The sequence below is a fragment of the Mauremys reevesii genome, linkage group 1 (genome assembly GCF_016161935.1).
Source record: "Mauremys reevesii isolate NIE-2019 linkage group 1, ASM1616193v1, whole genome shotgun sequence".
NCBI lineage: Eukaryota > Metazoa > Chordata > Testudines > Geoemydidae > Mauremys > Mauremys reevesii.
Genome location: NC_052623.1, coordinates 25,192,572 through 25,212,573, shown reverse-complemented (window position 1 = coordinate 25,212,573; position 20,002 = coordinate 25,192,572). Strand labels below are relative to the sequence as shown.

General features: G+C 43.3%; 1 long non-coding RNA gene across 1 annotated transcript; it reads right to left on the bottom strand.

Moving 5' to 3' along the window:
- Nucleotides 1–278: 278 nt before the first annotated feature.
- LOC120395575 lies at nucleotides 279–16,827 on the bottom strand. Its single transcript, XR_005592706.1, has 2 exons — nucleotides 16,774–16,827; nucleotides 279–450 (listed from the first exon to the last, which is right to left on the bottom strand). It is a non-coding gene; the product is annotated as an uncharacterized LOC120395575 (long non-coding RNA).
- Between the last annotated feature and the right edge of the window lie 3,175 nt (nucleotides 16,828–20,002).

Genomic DNA, 20,002 nt, shown 5'->3' with positions numbered 1-20,002 from the left:
TGTTACAAATGAAAACTTTGTTGTTTTTTTTTTGAAATGTTGAAGGGGGTTTTTCCAACTAAAAATGAAAAGGTTTTGTTTTTCCTGCTCCCCCTATTTTCCTTTTCATTCATTTTTTCTTTTTCCACCATTTTTCAGATGCCAAATGGAAAAAAAGCAGGAGAGGAAAAGGAAAAAAACCCAGAAAAAGTTGGTAAAAGCATAGTGCAACTTTCTGAAATCAGTTCTTTCTGAAAACTTTGAAACTTGTCAATTTAGTTTTCCTTTCAGACCAGCTCTAATTATTAAAGGTTTTTATTCCAGCAGGTCCTGCCTAACATCTCAGCATGTTTAGTGTATTTACCTTCACAACAATGCTTTGTAGCAGGGCAGTGCCATCATCCCAGTTGTACAGATGAGGAACTGGGGCACCGACAGACCGAGTGACTTGTTCAAGGTCACACAGGAAGTCTGGGGGAGAAAGGGAGGGAATTAGACCCTGCAAGGTCTTCCGAGTCCCAGGCTCGCATCCTAACCACTAGGCCACCCTTCCTCCTTGTGTTTTTAGACAGGGAGACACAGTCCCTGCCATGCACCTAAACAATCCATCCCCTGTTGCCCATTCCCAGCTTCTGGCAAACAGAGGCTAGGATACCATCCCGGTCCATCCTGGCTAATAGCCATAGATGGACCTATCCTCCAGGAACTTACCCAGTTCTTTTTTGAACCTTGTTATAATCTTGGCCTTCACAACATCCTCTGGAAAAGAGTTCCACCGGCTGACTGTGCGTTGTGTGAAGAAATACCGTATATACTCGTTCATAAGCCGAATTTTTTTAGTAAAGAAGGGAAGCACTGGAGAAGGGGGTCGGCTTATGAACAGGTATAGAGAGGGAGAGGTGGGACAGAGCCCCTCCCCCCAGCAGAGGGAGCAATGAGAGGCCGCAGAGCCAGAAGGGAAGAGAAGGGGCCAGAGTCTCTCCACTTCTGGCCACACTGCTCTCCCCCAGCCTCTGAAGCAGCTGCAGCTCCGGGGCTGGCAGGCTGCAGCCCTGCTGCTCGGCCCTGCCCCCCAGGGCAGGCTGCGGCCGCACCGTCCGGCCCAGCCCGCTGGAACATGCTGCAGCAGCGCCACTCAGCCTGCCGGAGCAGCTCCAGCCAGGTCAGAGACATCCTCCCCTGGCCCTCCCCAGATAAGGTAGGAAGGGATGGGATGGGGAGAGTGTGGGGGTCATGTGGGGGGTGACTCCCTGCTTCTCCCCCCAAAAAACTTTCCCCACCAGTTGCTGTCCCGGCCCGTCAGGGTAAGCAGCTGGTGCACCGGGACACTTTGTTTACTTAGGTTTACCTCCGTGCCTGTGGATGCTCGAGGTAAACAAACCATCTCGGCCCACCAGCAGCTTATCCTGATGGCCCGGGAGCCAAAGTTTGCTGACCCCTGAAGTATAGGGTCGGCTTATGAACGGGTTATAAAAATTTTCCATTTTTACTTATCCATCTTGGGGGGGTCGGCTTATAAACGAACTGGCTTATGATAGAATATATATGGTACTTCCTTTTGTTTGTTTTAAACCTGCTGCCTATTAATTTCATTGGGTGACCCCTAGTTCTTGCGTTATGAGAAGGAGTAAATAACACTTCCTTATTTTCTTTCTCCACACCAGTCATGATTTTATAGACCTCCATTATATCCCCCCCTGAGTTGTCTCTTTTCCAAGCTGAAAAATCCCAGTCTTATTAATATCTCCTCATATTAACAATGACTGAGGTGAAGTGGCTGGGGAATCAGAGTCAGAGACCTGCAGATGCAGGAAGTGCATGCAGGGTGAAGCATGGCATACTATTTGTGGCGCTGAAGGAAATATAACCAGAGCTAATGGAAGGGGAAATGAGAGAGTGACGGTGAAATGGGGCAGTGGATGTAGCAGCCCCATTCCTGGCTATTCAGTCCCCAGATCTGCCCAACGGGACCCCACTTTCAGCTGGTTCTTCCTCACCCCCCATCTTGGGGTCTTTGATTTCCTGATTTGGGGAGACACTCAAGAATGTCTCCATGGTTGCAGTTGCTTTAGGTGCTGTCTCTTATAGTTAGAGTCTCTAACCATAGACACTAGATGGGAGCACTCCAGGTGCAGAAACAGAGCCTACAGTGTAGTCTCCCAACTCAGCCATGGTCTTAGACTCAGAGCTACCGCTAGAGTGATGCCAGGCAGTGCTCCTGCCATCTCTCGCTGGCCCATGAATGGGGGAGGGGCAGGCTGATTAGCCAAGCAGCCGGAGCTAGGGGGTCAGCAGCCCAGCCAAAGCATCCCCCGCTGATGGCAGGAAGCAGCGGGCCCGTGGGGCTAGTAACTCAACTCCAGTATCCGCCCAACCCAGGACAAAGAGCAGCTGGGGCAGAGCCTTAAGGAGCTGTCCCCTGACTAGTGGAATCGGAGTCATAGGGCCCATGTTCGCTGGAGGGAATGTTATTGTTACGGGACAGCGAACATGGGGAGTTACGTTGGACGCAATCCAGCCACAGGAATAGAGTAGCCCACTGAGTTTGAATAAAGTGTCATGCCTTCAACTTAACCTGCATTCAGCTTCACACTTTGCTAATGAAACAGGAGCCAGCAGAGCTACCTGGAGACCAACCCAGGGAAATGCTAGAGCCAGGTAGGGGTAGGGGGATGCTCACATTCCTAAAGGTCATTCCATGCGGCCGCATTCTGGTAATCAGGACATTACTGGTCTTTGACGAGGATTAATGTATCCAAATTAATGCATTAAGTCATTTGCCTAAAACCTCCAAATGTCTGGACCTTCAGCCATAATACCTGGGCCATTTAAAACTTGACTGACCAGAACAATAGAAACCATCCTACTCTGACAATGTCTTTACTTTGGCAGCACTTTGGGCCTGATCCAAAGTCCACTGAAGGTAGTGGAAAGACTCCCACTGACTTCATTAGGTGTTGGATCAGCATTTTTGTGGGAAGCCAGTTGCACTGTTTTCCCCAGTGAGTGGTCCCTGTTGTTTATGTGCGTCTTTGGGTCTGGTGCATCTTAAAAGGTACATCTGTCTTCATGCTTCAAACTAGCAAGTGAAATGAACTGCAAACACTCAAACAGACGATCCTCAGATTTGGACATCCAACATAGAAACAAGAATGGCAATACTGGGTCAGACCAAAGGTTCATCTAACCCAATATCCTGTCTTCTGACAGTGGCCAATGGCAGGTGCCCCAAAGGGAATGAGCAGAACAGGTAATCATCAAGTGATCCATCCCGTCGCCCATTCCCAGATTCTGGCAAACAGAGGCTAGGGACACCATCCCTGCCCATCTGGCTTAATAGCCATTGATGGACCTATGCTCCATTAATTTATCTAGTTCTTTTTTGAACCCTGTTATAGTGTTGGCATTTACAACATCCTCTGGCAAGGAGTTCCACAGGTTGACTGTGAATAGTGTGAAGAAATACTTTCTTTTGTTTGTTTGTTTTAAACCTGCTGCCTATTAACTTCATTTGATGACCCCTAGTTCTTGAGTCCTGAAAAGGAGTAAATAACGCTTCTTTATTTACTTTTTCCACACCAGTCATGATTTTATAGACCTCTGTCATATCCCCCAATAGGCATCTCTTTTCCAAGCTGAAAAGTCCCAGTCATATTAATCTCTCCTCATATGGAAGCTGTTCCATACCCCAATCATTTTTGTTGCCCTTTTCTGTACCTTTTCCAATTCCAATATATCTTTTTTGAGATGGGGCAACCACATCTGCACACGGTATTCAAGATGTCGGCATACCATGGATTTATATAGAAGCAATATGATATTTTCTTTTTTATTATCTATCCCTTTCTTAATTATTCCCAACATTCTGTTTGCTTTTTTGACTGGTGCTGCACATTGAATGGATGTTTTCAGAGAACTAGTCACAATGACTCCAAGATCTCGTTCTTGAGTGGTAACAGCTAATTTAGACCTAATCATTTTATATGTATAGTTGGGATTATGTTTTCCAATGTGCATTACTTTGCATTTATCAAGATTGAATTTCATCTGCCATTTTGTTGCCCAGTCACCCAGGTTTGTGAGGTCTCTTTGTAACTCTTTGCAGTCTGCCTGGGACTTAACTATCTTGAGTAATTTTATATCATCTGCAAATTTTGCACCTCATTGTTTACTCCTTTTTCCAGATAATTTATGAATATATTGAACAGCCCTAGTCCCAGTCTTAGACAGATTCCTGAGGAACACAACTCTTTATCTCTCTCCATTCTGAAAACTGACCATTTATTGCTACCATTTGTTTTCTATCTTTTAACCGGTTAGTGATCCAGAAGCTGGGGTGAATGCATTCTCAGTGGAAAGCCCTGGTGCTGGAATTCACTTTTCCCTATGACCTAACTGAGTCCTGATGAAGGAACTCCTAACTTCCCTGTCCCACTGCTGTTAGCCCTGGTCTGATGAGAGTTTAAGGACCAAGATTGTGCCTGTCCTCTGTACGCATGGAGGAGGGAAGGAAACTGCCCTTTCCTCCCAGACTCTTGAAACCGTGCAGGGTCAGACACAGCCTTTTAGTTTTACTGGGATGTATTTTGAAGCTGGGCAGTCCAGAAGGACGTTGAACAATGTAGGTGATGGGTAAAGAAAATGATCCAGGTTTGGTTTAGATATGTACAATTAAGTCTACTTTTCATGGGTCCTTGTTAAGCGAAGTAGCAATCAATCTAGTTCCTCTCTGAAGCATACCTCTGTGTCCCATGACTGTCAGTTGTCTTTGTGTGCCTCGCCGTGCTATTCAATGCTGAGTGTACTTTGAATTTAGATCAGCTAAAATGTTGGATATTTCTCTGCTGATGTCATTTTCCCAACCAAGTGGCCTTGCTGATGGGAAGCAGCAAATAGAAACTGGAAGGGAAGATCGATGAGTTGCATGTGGTAGATACTGTTACCAAAGAGAAGCAGATAAGATGATATGTGCTGCTCCGCATATCTAAGAAGTGCACAGAAAAGCCAAATTATAATCTTTAGGGAGTGAGGGTCAAGTCCCTTCCATTTCGACCCACTGCAGTAAATGGGTGGAAGGTTGGAAGTTGCTGATTTGTTGATGGACCATCCGACATGGTGATCAGATGTTGTTTTCAAAGCCTGAATAAATTAAATTCTCTGTACATGCCAAAAATGTAAACAGGCTTGTTCATGCCAGCAGCTTCTCTTATCGCTTTGTAGCCTGTTTACATTTGCTGGCAGATAATCACCATGACTAATGTTTATCTGACACAGCCAATTTTTCCACCAAAATCTGTTCTCTGACCTTAACCATTTGTGTTCAGAAATTATTAATGAAAACCATGAAAAGAGTATCATATGCTACAACATCTCCCAACCCTTATTACAAACAGAGAAAATATGATTTCTGGAGACACTTTATAACGTAAAAACTAAAAATTCAGCCACTCCAGACAGCAGTGCAGAGCTGAACTATATTCCTCTTATTTCTGTGATACAGTCAATGTATTTATATAATTCTCTTAATTTTCTTTCCAATCACTGTATATGTGGTATTTAGTTATGGAACTGATCTCCTTTGTTCACTGTTTATTGCATGGTAAATATCTAAGGACTCTGCTTTGTAAAGAGACAGACAACCACTTTGTATTCAATTCAGCACAGATAGTCAGAGAAGAGGCACACATTGTGCTCCCTCATGGTGACTTTACTTTCGTTCTTTCTTGTTTTCTTAGATTAAAATAAATGTCATTCTGAACATAAGAACAGCCATGTTGGATCAGACCAGTGGTCCATCTAGCCGAGTATCGTGTCTTCCAACAGTGGCCAGAGCCAGGTGCTTCAAAGGGAATGAACAAAACAGGGCAATTATCAAGTGATCCATCCCCTATTGTCTAGTCACAGAGTCTGTTGCTTAGGGATACCCAGAGCATAGGATTGCATTCCTGACCATCTTGGCTAATAGCCATAGATGGACCTATCCTCCATGAACTCTAATTCTTTTTTGAACCCAGTTATCGTTTTGGCCTTCACCGCATCTCCTGGCAACTTTCCTGTTGTTCCACAGGTTGATTGTGCATTGTGTGAAGAAATACTTCCTTTTGTTTTTTTTAAACCTGCTGTCTATATCATTTCATTGGGTGACCCCTACTTCTTGTGTCATGCGAAGGGGCAAATAACACTTCCTTATTCACTTTCTCCACACCAGTCATGATTTTTAGACCTCTATCGTATCTAGGGTGACCAGATAGTAAGTGTGAAAAATTGGGACACTTTTTTGGGGAAGGGGGAGGTATTAGTTGCCTACATAAGACAAACCCTCTAATATTGGGATGGTAACAATCCCAGTGATTGGATGATAATATCGGGATGTCTGGTCACCCAGATCCCCCCCTTAGTTGTCTCGTTTCCAAGCTGAACAGATCCAGTCCTTTTAATCTCTCCTCATATGGAAGCTGTTCCATACCCCCTAATAATTTTTGTTGCCCTTTTCTGTACTTTTTCCATTTCTAATATAACCTTTTGGAGATGGGATGACCAGAACTGCACCGAGTATTCAAGACATGGGCATATCATGGATTTATATAGTGGTATTATGATATTTACTGTTTTATTATCTATCCCTGTCCTAGTGGTTCCTAAATTTCTGTTAGGTTTTTTTGCCTGCCACTGCACATTGAGTAGATGTTTTCAGAGAACTATCCACAGTGACACCAAGATCTCTTTCTTGAATGGTAAAAGCTAATTTAGACCCATATTTTGTATGTATACCTGGGAACTTGTTTTCCAATGTGCATTTATCAACATTGAACTTCATCTGCCATTTTGTTGCAAGTCACCCAGTTTTGTGAGATCCCTTTGTAATTCTCCGCAGTCTGTTTTGGACTTAACGATCGGGAGTAATTTTGTATCAGCCGCAAACTTTGCCACTGACTGAAATGTCTTGTTTGTTCATTGCACCTGGAAAAACAGCCAAACGCCCAACCCAGCAGCCCGTGCTCCCATGAGGATGGGCGCTATCATAATGTGACTATGTACTACTGCAGGATCAGGCCCTAAATTAGGTTTATTAACACTACATAAAAAGTGTAGGTTAATAAATAGTGGCTCTGTGATGTAATTATTATAATTTAGCATATTTTCGATTCTATTTTATTCTATATAGGTTCATAAGGACCTTCTGAAGCACTGCTTTTTCATGACTCCAGGCTGTTCACAATTAAAACAATGGCCAAGATTTTTAAAAAAGGGGCCCAAAATTTAGTCTCGTAGGTCCCAGCTCAAGGGCCTGATTTTTAAAAGTGCTCAGCACCCTCAAATCCCATTCAATGGAGCTAGTGGGTGCTCAGTACTTTTGAAACTTGGGCTGCTGACTTGGGTGCCTGAATATAGTCCTACAGAACTAACTTTAGGCACCCAGTTTTGAAAGTCTTGGCATATTTGCAACATAAAATCATGATTGGAATGAATATAAAAGGAATATTATCAAGATTCCTCACACATCTAGTGTAACTTTGCTTATAAACGTTTGCAGGATTTAGGCCACAGGAAGTACAATAGAAGGAAAAGTCTATTTTATAGCTTTGTGCCTAGCCACTCCGTTATTGTGGAGATTGCTGATGTCACAATGAGGGGCAAACACTTCTTAAAATTCAAAGCCACACAGTCTTGCAGAAAGGTGAAAAATCTGATGGAAGCCCGTAGCCCCACAAGGTTCACCACATAATGTTTTGCAGCAGCTGCACTTGTGACATGAGTCAGTGACTAAAGCAGAGGAACAAACATTTACAAGTGAGATGCATAAGCTGATGGCTTCTCTTCTCACAGTAACACAGCCTCAAGCCCTTGCTTGTATACTGCCCCCTGCACCGACACCTTTTTACAATGGAGCACTTGGCAACTGAGTGTTATATCTCGGCCCAATACCCCACTGTATGGTCACCAGTCCATTGTGAATGGATCCAATCACTCGGATCCATGTACTAATAAACCAACTGTTGAACTGCTGCCGCCGACAGTGCTGGGACTTCGGCGGCAGCTCAATCGGCTGCCGGTGCCTTCGGCGGTGGGACCTTCCTCCGCGGCAGCACAGGGAAGATTGCATCGCTGTTCTGTAGATAAACACAAGACTTCAGTGTTCTGGGCTGGAGCCTTTCATGAGCACTAACATTCCCCAGACAATCTTTAAAGGAAAAAAGGCAGCGCTAAAGTGGAAAAAGTGATGCCTTCGACTATTTCTTTCCTTGAAAGCCAGCAGTTCTCACTCAGCACCAAGGGCACTTCCACAGTCTAAACTGACCAGCGGTGTCTTTTAATGGACCACAAGCTGTTTGAGCACTTTCTGCAATTTGTAGTGTCGGCCCAAAGGAAACCACATGGATGGCAATTTGAACATGTTAAGCCAGAGGCTGCATCTTTCAGCATTCCCACTGATGTATGGTCAAAGATATGATAGCTTGCCAGAGAATCATTTGCGCTTGGGGGGGAGGAGCACATGGAATAGTATTTAAAGTGTGGTCTAACCTTTTCTGCAAACTGAAAGCAAGAAAAATGCTCATAAAACTGCTCTTTGTGCACAGGAAGAAGTCGGTTTTTATACTGTTGCTAAGTTCCGTATTGTTTTCTGGCTGTTTTTTGTGTTTCTGTGGCAGCCTTTTCTGTGGGCCCCTTTCAGTGACTTGGCTATATTGGCCTGCAGATAATTAGATCAGTGCTATCATTTTCACTGTCCTTTTTCCTCTGGGCCTATTTGCATAATAATGGCAGTTTGTGCTACTCTCTCTCTCCTCTCTTTTAACAGGACACCATTTTCAAACATGAAATAATTCATTGAATAATCTATGAATGCTTCAGTAAGAAAAGACTGAAAACATCTGGTTAAGAGAAAATATTTTCAGGGCCCCATATTCTCTAATCTAAATATAAATATTTTTATTAGCTATCTGTTTCCTAGTGAGTTTATTTTTACTGTAGTCGTCTTATACTCAGGATGCATTTCCTATAATAGTAATAAAATGCTATTATCCTCTAACATTAATTTAATTTTATACATGTATATATCACGTGTTACAAGAAGAAAAACAAACTCTATGTATGTATGTATCATAATTTAATTTTTGTACAGCCAGTCACTTTACAGACAGGTAAGAAGTTAGGTTCCCTGCCCTAAAATGCTTTCAATCTAAATAGATTTCATGAATAGGATGGGATAGACGAATATTTAAAAGGTAACTTTATCCAATAAAGTGGTTTAGATCAGGGGTTCTCAACGTTTTTTTCCTGAGGCCCCTCCCAACATGCTATAAAAATTCCACGGCCCACCTGTGCCACAACAACTGCTTTTCTGTATATAAAAGCCAGGGCCGGCATTAGGGGATAGCAGGTAAGGCCACAGGGGGCCCCGCAAAGCTAAGTTGCTCAGGCTTTGGCTTCAGCCCCAGGTGGCAGGGCTGGGGGCCCCAGGCTTCAGCACCGCACCGCGTGACGGCAGCTTTCTGCCTTGGGACCCAGCGAGTCTAACGCCAGCCCTGCTTCGTGGACCCCCTGAAACCTGCTTGTGGCTCCCTAGAAGGCCCCAGACCCCCGGTTGAGAACCATTGGTTTAGAACACTGTTTACTGTGAATTAAGGCCTCTGTCCAGCAAAGTACCTTGAGCACAAGCCTGAAATCCAGGGGCCGACTCAGGTGCTTAAGGTTAGGTCTGGGCTTAGGTAACTTGCTGAATTGGGGCCCATGTGATTGGGAGTTTTTAACTACACAATTTTTAGGGTACAGGTTATTTGAAAGAAACGTCATGGAGAAGAGGGGAGAGACGTGACATCTTCGCTGTGTATCCTGGCTAAGTAGAGAGGACCCTGAACCTGTCCCATTCCTGAAGATCCTACCTCATCCCCATGAAGGTTATCCTTGTTGTAGGAGAGAGAAGCTGGCACCTATCCCTGTCCCTGAAGGGAGCTATAATCTCCACAGCCTTCCCTCAGCAGGTAACCTATGCTGGAAAAATAAAGGATGTTAATAAAATTGATGCTGATGGGCTGTAAGGGCTAAAAATATACCCTGCTCCCCTGAACAGCGGCCACCCCTGAGCCACAGCTGGGAGTGTGGTGACATCTGAGGAGAGACAGAGAGGTGAAGTGGAAGAGGGCCCTGGCGACGAGGACACCAACTGAGGACCCAAGGTGGAACTATTTTGCACCAAAAAAAAGTATTTAAAATCTTCTAACATGCAGGATATTTTATTTGGTATTTAAAAAATACCCCTCCTCCCTGGGAATCTGCTTCCTGCAGAAATACAGATAAGCAAGAACTAAGCCACTTAGGAAGGTGTGTTTTGCGGCAAGCAGTTCAGTGCTCCAGGTTCTGCTGGTTTCCTAGTTGCTTGGTGAAGGTGAGGAGCAGTGGCAGGATAGCAGGGGAGCATGGTGATTAAGCTCATATTAAAATCAAGCATGTCTCATCAGCTTAAGTCTTGGAAAGTGCCCAGATACCATGTTGATGGGTGCTGAGCATATGGCTGTCATAGCATTAACAATAATAATGTTTGTAATAAAAAAATTTTCTTGGGGAAGTGCCCTGATCCATTTTCTTTCTTTTCTTTTGCTTCCCCGCTTTTGCTTGGCTGGCTACGGATCTGCACTCCCCCACTTTTGCTTGGCTGGCTACGGATCTGCACTCCAGACATGTGAATGCGATATTTCAAACTTAACTTGTATTATTGCATATAAAGAATAGATCCTGGTAAGGTGTTGTGCAGTATAAAAAAAATCAACATGAGTTTGGGATTTTTCCAGCAACTGGTCTGTAAGACTGCACATTCCCAGGAGGAACGATATCATGCCATGGCTAACCAGGGATGGATGCACGAGTGGGGATTTGGAGCCACTCCCAAGCGAATGTTTTGCTCAGCGTCCATAGCTAATAAAGCAAATCCAAGAAATTGATAGCCAATAGAGATGCAGCATGGTCTACTGGATAGGGCACAAGACTGGGACTCAGGAACCCGGGGTAAAATCCTGACCCCGCTGAAGTCAATAGCAAAACTTCCATTGATTTGAGTGGGGCCAGGATTTCCCCCGAGTTCTGTTCCCAGCTCTGCCACGAATGTGTTTGCAAGACAGTGGGCAAGCCGCTTTACCTGTCTATGCCTTTGTTTCCTCTCTCCTCCTTTGATTGTCTTATCTATTTGGCGGGGCTGGTCAAAATTTTTTGCATGAAGTTTTTTTATTTGCTGGAAAATGGCTTTTAAAAAAAATAATTTAAAAACCAAGATACCATTGTAGAATTTTTTATTTGTTGTGAAAGATTTCTTGATGTTTTTAATCAACATTTTAATCCAAACCATTATCAAAATGGGTGTCATCGTTTTTTATATACTGAAAGACAGATTTTTGATTGACACAAAAATGTTGATAGCCATATTGACTAAGTTTCAATAAAAACATTGGAAAAAATTTATTGAAAAATTCCAGGAACATTTTTTTAAAAAAGAAAGAAAAATGGGTGTTTCAAACCCTTTGAAAGAAAAAAAAAACTTTACAAATTTGAAATCTTTCTCGAAACTAGTTTATTTTTCTAACCAACTCTGCTAATTAGCTGTTAGGAACTTTGTGCCAGTGTCTGTCTCTCACTCTGTGTTCGTTCGGCCCCTAGCACAATGGAGTTGTGATCTTGGCTGGTGCCTGTAGGTGCTACAGTAACACAAATAAAATAACACAATAATAATAATATACAGGTGCTGAATTACCTCTAATGAAATACTTGCTGCTGGAGAGTCACAGGTTAAGAAGTAATCCTACTTCACTGCTTGATCAGTCTGTCCATTCATCTACTTATATGGCCCCCTTCACTGTCATATCTGAGCATAGTATCTCTGTCTAAAGCATGTGTACGTAGGCGCCATACAGTGAATCACTTCACAGACATCAATTACCCTTTTGGGAATGACATCACGTTTCCAAACCATCAGTAGTTCTGGCACTGCAAAGCAATTCTTTCAAGAGACGCTTTTAAGGAGCTATGTCCAAGGAATGACAATCAAATAGGGCACTGCCTGCACTTGCTCGGTAATATTGGCCTCAAGTTCTAGAGCAAAACTACCATATACTCCAGGTCAGGGTTTCTTTTGCTTGACCCAGATTTTCCATTTCTAGTATTAACAATCCAGCCGTAAGCCCGTCTTCATGTAGCTGGAGTTGCGTAACTTAGGCTGACGTAACTCTCTAGTGTAGAGCTGCCCTGCCCTTAGTGTCAGGAATCAGGGCCTGCAACAGAGTCAGTCTCCAGGCTACCTAACGAGCACAGCTGGCCTGCGGGAAGCTGCCTGATTGGCTACATTGTCTGATTGATTGGAAGAGTCAGCAGACCATGTCCATGGTTGTTCCCAGCCTTGCCCTTGCCTTGGATCCCGCCTTAACTCACTCCAGGTTACCCAGCTCTGACCCTTGGCTCCAATTCCTGACTGCTGGTTCTGATCCTCAGCTCTGATTCCTGATTTCTGGCTTTGGCCTCTGACTCTGGCACTTACCCTGGGGTCCTAATTCTTGCTACTGACTCCGGCTCCAGCTGCAAGGCCTGACTCCTGGTCCAACCACTAGGTATGACCATCCACATCCCAGTCTCTGACATGAAACACTTCTGAAAATCAGGTTAATTAATGGGGAATCCAGCTCCGAGATAGGTCAATGGAAAGACTTACATTGACATCTCTGGGAGCTAGAATGGATCTTTATTTGGGTGCCTCAATAACGATTTAGGAGCCTATTAGTCTCCAGTTGGTGAAAGTCCTGGCCTAGTTGTATAAAATGAATGCGTGTGATCTATTCGACAGAGCAGGCACTTGAGAATCAGGACTTTTGGGTTCTTTTCCCACCTCTGCTATTGATTCATTTTAAGCATTTGGACAAGTCACTTTGCCTAACACTTTCTTTGGAAGCCTGAGCTTTGGGTGCTGATTTGAGGCAAGTGAGGCCTGATTTTCAGAGGTGCCGTGGAGCATTCACAAACCCTACTGCCTGGAATTTGTGGGGGTTCAGCACCTGTAATTCAGATCTTCAGTGCATCATGTTATTCAGTGAGTCATGTTTTTTGTTAAGCAAAGAGGAATTAGCGTCATCCCGCAGTAGTTAGTTTGAGATAAACAAGCCAGAATTTTACATTAATCATTAGATTTTTCATTTAAAATCTTCCCTTTTTATTTGCTACCCATTTAAAAAAATACAGTCAAAGCCACAATCAAACAGTAAAGGTAAGGGGAATGGGTTTCATCTCACAGCACATACATTTACATGGAAAACTATCTGTGCATCAAGCTATGAAACTGTTCAAATGATGGCAAATTTCATAGGGGAGCCAACGGGTGAAAATGAAAAATTCTCCTATGTTACAAAAGCGCTAATACTGTCATATATGTTTACAAATATTTATAGATTTTTTTTCTATGAATATTTATCCTGCAGCTGAATGCTGGTCTGGGAGCAGGATTTAAAATCTGTATTAAAATGAAGCAGCCAGATAAAATAACAATGATTCCAGCCCCTAACACTCTTTTTCCTAAAGGCAAATGGTGCTTTTATGCATCTCTTTGGTGGTGCGGGAGAGCCAATGGCTAGCCATTGATGCCCTGCATTCAATAAAGCAGCCCACAAAAGTTATCAAATGCACTATTTTCATGGCAGACATAGAATTTCATGGTTTTGTGACTTTTGTGACATTGCGATTTATACCAGGCCATTTATAATTAAGCCATGAATAATTATGCAGACTCAAAATGGAAGATTTATAAAATAAAGCCAATATCCTCCCTGAGTTTTTGTGTTGTTAAATAGTTGGGTTTTTTAAAAAGTCTAAACAATTTAAAGTGGAGAGCTGGAAATCTATTGAAGTGGCCTTTAAAATGTTTCTTAAAGCTAGAGGATTTAAACAAAAGTTGCAATACAATGCAGGAAGTGAGCATAAATACTTCTGAAAGGAAATCCTGCTTTCCAAATAAAAAGTTCATACAACAAACCTACAGGCAGCTACAGACTAAACCAATGAAAAGGACACACAGTTTTAGATTCTGAAATTGAGGTTTGCTTTCTCACAAACCGTTTCAGGAAATGCTTTCTTTACTACTGGATGGTTCTTTTGATTTTATTCTAGGTTTCCCCTCTAACTTCCCAAGATAGATTTCACTTACATAAGAAAGTGTGACAAATTAAATGCATACACTAAATACATGACACGGGCATGAACTAACAGATATATGACTGTTTGGCTGACAGGGAAAGACATGACTAAGATGGAGAGATGGATTCACTACTATATAACTCCAGTTTTATGCTGGAGTTATTCTGTTGAAACCAAGGAATTATATTGGCGTAAAACGGCAGTAACTTGGGGGCCAGGAGGGGACAAAGCTGTGTCCTCATTTGAATTAACAATTTTGTTCCTCGCCAATAGGGCTGAATATTTTCCCTCAGTAGAAACTAGTAGGGCAGTGGTTCTCAAACTTTTGTACTGATGACCCCTTTCACATAGCAAGCCTCTGAGTACGACCCCTCCCTTATCAATGAAAACCACATTTTTATATATTTAACACTATTATAAATGCTGGAGGCAAAGTGGGGTTTGGGGTGGAGGCTGACAGCTCATGGACTCCCCCATGTAATAACCTTGTGACCCCCTGAGGGGTCCCAACCCCCAGTTTGAGAACCCCTGTAGTAGGGGCTCAGTCTTGCATTCTTTACTCAGGCAAAACCTCCCTTGAGTAAGAGCTGCAGGATCATGCTCTATAACTCCTAAGTGTCTTTACAAAACACTAAAACACACAGGACATGATCTTGCACTGACATGTGGCTGCAGTCTCTGCACACCCGAGCATTCCCTGACGCCAATGGGAATTCTGGGTGTGCAAAGAATGCCAAATGCCTTCAATGACCTAGCAGGTCTTTTTCATTTCTAATTCCCATTTACTTTCTTTTTAGTGTATAAAAGAAAAAATAGAAAGGAAGTCTGGGACTTAGAGCCGGATTCTGACATCCTTATTTACATTCCCCTTACACCTCGAGCGGTCCTACTGAAATCCCTGGGAGTTATGCAGTGTATCGGGTTTCAGAATCTGGCCCAGCGTGAGCAATGGTGTCCAGACCTAGCCCTTATGAGCTCTTCTTCATAGAGTTCTGCTCATCTACATGGCAGTGTCGCAGGTTTAGACTTCATCTTTATGCAACTCTTGCAAATGTGATGCACTGCTTACAAACACTCGTGTCACCCGGGCATAAGCAGCCCTTTCCCCATTCTTCTGGAAGGAGTATGTTCTGGGAGAACATGAAATGGACAACACGATCAAAAGGGCCAGGGAAACTGAGACAATGGTACCCAAGTCCCTCAAAAGAAAAACAAATTTTCTCCTTGCATATTGTCAAGTCTGCAGTACAACCCCCACTAGATTATCCTGAAAAGCAGAGCATTTAATAAAAGAAAAGCGTATATATAAGTGATTGTTTGACTTCAATGGAGCTACACTGTTTCACACCATCTAGGGAATTAAGCCTACATATATAAATATATACACCCACCTTCTACTACTCAGGTTAAATATATGCCCTTCAGTCCTCTGGCTAACTTATTAAAGCATTTCATTGTGTCAAATACTTTCTTTAGTAACAGGAACACAAACCCGTTGTTTTTTTAATTTCTCTAACTGTTGCAAGTATAAACTTCTTGCAAATTTTAGACTGTTTGCCGAGATTCAATAAAATAAAGATTTTTTAGGTCAACATTTTCTTCTGGCAGACTGAGCCTAAAGTGCACTTTATTTCCTTTTAATTTAACAGCTCCAGCAGCTTTTCCAGTTAAATCGACTGTTCATTATTGAGCCCCATTTATGAAGGGCTGTGCAGTGCAGTTTAATGAATCCTTGGCACAAAGCTCCCTTTCAGTGTCGGGAAAGAATAGCAGCCTATTTAGGTCCTGTAGGGCTGTATGTCAAAGGCTGCCCATAATGCTTGTCAGGGAAGGGCAGAAATTCCCACTGATATAAGAATGTGCAAGAAATCAACTTTCACAACCAACTAGCAGATTAAGACACGATCAGGAAATGAGACTGTATGCTTAGAACAGTGACACCTGTTTTGGCAGAGAGATTTTCCCATAACTTGATAACCACATAGGTCTGTACAACTGTGTGTGTGTGGGGGGAACAATTCCCTCCCCGCTCTGCCACAGAGAATTTCCTCCTTTAATGCTGCCTTGCTGAGGCAATGGTGAAACAAAAACAACTGCCATTAATTCCATGTACTGAAAATACCATAAAAGTGATACTTCAAACTCTCAGGCTTAGGCTTGAGCCCCCACCCAATGACCTGGGAAAATCACACACACACCCCTGGGTGCCTCAAAGAGGCAATACTTCCCCTCTCGTGTAGTAAAAATCTTTAATGACATGAGGTAAACAACTCAGCATTAAATTGGGAAAACATCACAATTAGGGTTCATAAACACAAACCATGAACCAGAAGACCCACCCCCCAAGCAGCTTGGGCCATGTCCTTTCCCTTTGTTTTTTGAGTCCAGCAACCCAAAAGTCACCCCTCCCACAGTTTCTGTCCCTGGTCAGTGCAGCCCCAGAGTGGTTCTTGAATCCAGCAACCCAAATGTCACCCATCCCACAGTTTCTGGCCTTGGTCAGTGCAGCCTCCCAGAGTTCAGGAATTCATCTGCAGAGTTTACCCCTCAGCCTGGGGGCAGGGGAGGAGAAACGTATGGGGGCACCTTACATGCTCCGCTGCTCAGATCAACAGCCAATTGCCATACCTCTCTGTGGAGATCTGCCACAGTCTTCACTGCAAGCCATACCTCTCCACCAGCTGTCCAGCTAATCACTTCTTTCCACTAACCATCCTGCTAGCTGCTCACCAATATGTCTTCAGCCCCTCCCCCTTAATACAGCACTCAGTGATTTCAGCTGTTAGTAGGGGAGCTTCTGTTCTGGAACACTCAGAACCACTAGTTCAGAGTAGATCTAATGCTTAGACCTAGACATCAGTGATTTCAGCTCTGCAGCATACAAGATTCCTAATGGAGTCAAAATTAGTTCTATTATTACATAGTAGCAAGAAGCAGGGTCAAAACAATGCTGGCCACCCACACTATCAAATGCAAATACCTTTCAATTCACTGGGTTTTGGAACCCATGTCCCTTGCCTAGCGAGTGGTACTTAGGTGAGGGCAAGTCCCTCAGTCATAAAATGCCAAGTACAGTTCTATTGTCCTTGATTCACATAACCAGGATAACAACACTTTATTACTCCTGCCCCAATAACAAAGAGACTAGGGATCCCACAGCAGCCAAAGTGACTATTTGGGTTAGCATCATGCTAGGCAGGGTGGTTGTGCCCATGCAAATGAGATCAGCCTCTGAAGTCCTTTTCCACAGCTCACGACCAGATGTCAGGATAGAGCTCATTCTGACTCTGCTTACAAGTCCTTACTCTATAGTGGGGTTGGCAACCTTTCAGAAGTGGTGTGCCGAGTCTTCATTTATTCACTTTAATTTAAGGGTTTGTGTGGCAGTAATATATTTTAAAGTTTTTAGAGAATATCTTTCTATAAGTCTATAATATATACCTGAACTATTGTTGTTTGTAAAGTAAATAAGGTTTTTAAAAAGAAGTTCAAGAAACTTCATTTTAAATTGAATTAAAATGCAGCGACCCCCAGACTGGTGGCCAGGACCCAGGCAGTGTGAGTGCCATTGAAAATCAGCTCACGTGCTGCCTTCGGCATGCGTGCCATAGGTTGCCTACCCCTGCTCTATAGTTTCAGTGGGGCTACCCATGAAGGAAGGTGCTACTCAGCATGAGTAATGGTACCAGAATCTGGCACTGCAAGGCATTATTGCTCATTTGCTGACACCTCTGAAGCAAATGATAATATCTGCTGTCTGCTCTGCTAAACTCAATGCTCAATTTTTAAGGATAACATTGCGCTTATGACTAAGAGCTGGATTTATGGATTATGTAAGAGTACAGCTACACAGCAGCTGGGAGATAAAATTCCCAGCTCGGGTAGACATAGCTGCACTAGCTCTGGTTGAGCCAGCAGCTAAAAATAGAAGTGTAGCTGCAGCAGTGTGGGCAGCGGCTCGGGCATGTACCCAATAGGGCAGGCAGGACTGTTCTTGGGTGGCTAGCCTGAGCTACTGCCTATGCTGCCATGACCATGCTGCTATTTTTAGTTGCTAGCTTGAAAAGTAGCTACATCTACTCAAGGTGGGAATTACATCTCTGAGCTGCTGTACCCTGCGCCACTGGTCACTTGAGTTACTTATCCCCATCAGTGCTCAATTCACAGAGGATGTTGCCCTGTTACAAAGCTGCAGACACTCATGCTTTTAGCTCCAGAGGTTTCCCCGGTTCAGTCCCTGGCACTGGCTAAGCCATCACAAATGCACATGTGGAGACGACTAATGGAGGATATGATAGAGGTCTATAAAATCAACTTGTGTGGAGAAAGTAAATAAGGAAGTGTTATTTATTCCTCATAACACAAGAACTAGGGGTCACCCAATGAAATTAACAGATAGCAGGTTTAAAATAAACAAAAGGAAGTATTTCTTCACACAACACACAGTCAACCTGTGGAACTCCTTGCCAGAGGCTGTTGTGAAGGCCAAAACTATAGCAGGGTTCTAAAAAGAACTAGATAAGTTCATGGAGGATAGGTCCATCAACGGCTATTAACCAGGATGATGTCCCTAGCCTCTGTTTGCCAAAAGTTGGGAATGGGTGACAGGGGATGGATTACTTGATGATTACCTGTTCTGTTCATTCCCTCTGAAGCCCCTGGCATTGGCCACTGTCAAAATACAGGATACTTGGCCTGATGGACCATTGGTCTGACCCATTATGGCCGTTTTTATGAGTTCATCTTCTTAACATGTTTTAGCAAAAAAATAAACAAAACAAACAAACAAAAAACCACCCACCCAAATACCCAAATAAAACAAGCAACCCCCCCCCATACCCGGTTGGGTTCCTTGCACAGGAAAGATGCAATATTTGGGAGGCCTCACATAGGTTGCATACCCCTTGAACAGAGCCCAGCTCACATAAGGGGCTTTGAATGCTGTGAAATGGGGAAGGGCCAGAGCCAGAAGATGTTCGGCTACATGGAGTCTCTGGTCCTTGTCCTCCCTCTCCAAACCCAGTTCTTCTGGAGGTCAGAAGAGAGGACTAGGAGGATGGTGGCAGTTAGTCCAGCCATTAGCTTGGAGCAGTTGTTGTTTTGTGGCTCTCCTCCTGAAGAGCCAAAGGGGAAAGCGTTCCTCTCACCAGCTTCCCTCGGAGCAGTTTCCTGCACCCAGCTGAAATAGCTGGCTGGATTCTGGGTTGAATATTTGAATCAGAGTACAGGACTTGATCAACCCAGAGTAACATGGGAAAAGCGAGAAACATGAAACAAGCATTGACTTGCATAATTGTTATTAAAGAGAGGCATTTTGCAGGAATAACCAAACGACTATTTCCTTCCCTGAAACATCGTTTCTTTGCAAGTTGTTGACATCATGTCGTTTAGCAAATTTCCCTCCTGGCATTGCTCTACTTGAGGTAATCAGCTCTGCTTCAAAGAACAGAAAGAATAAGCATGTTTAATGCAATTATGAGGGGGTTTTAACCTCCAAATCTTGCCTGTAATATGTAAATTTTGCTGCTTAGCACAAGTGAAAGCAAACTTTGGTTCACAGACATGGTCATTGTTTTAATGCTCTGCAATTTTTAGGCTGTAATAAAGTCTTCCACTAAACTGTATCTGTATTAGTAAAGCTGTTTAATTGAATGAATTCAGCCTTATAGAATCGAATCTCAGGCTTTCAGCCTTTCTTTCTCAGGTACCGGATATTCAGCCACTCTACATACAATGCCACCCAAACTCATTAAAAACCCACTTTAGGGGGGCTGTGAAATATTGCTCGGATAATGCGGAAGCAGCTGCTCATCACATGATAACATCATTCTCACTATTTCTGAATTGTCTCATGTCT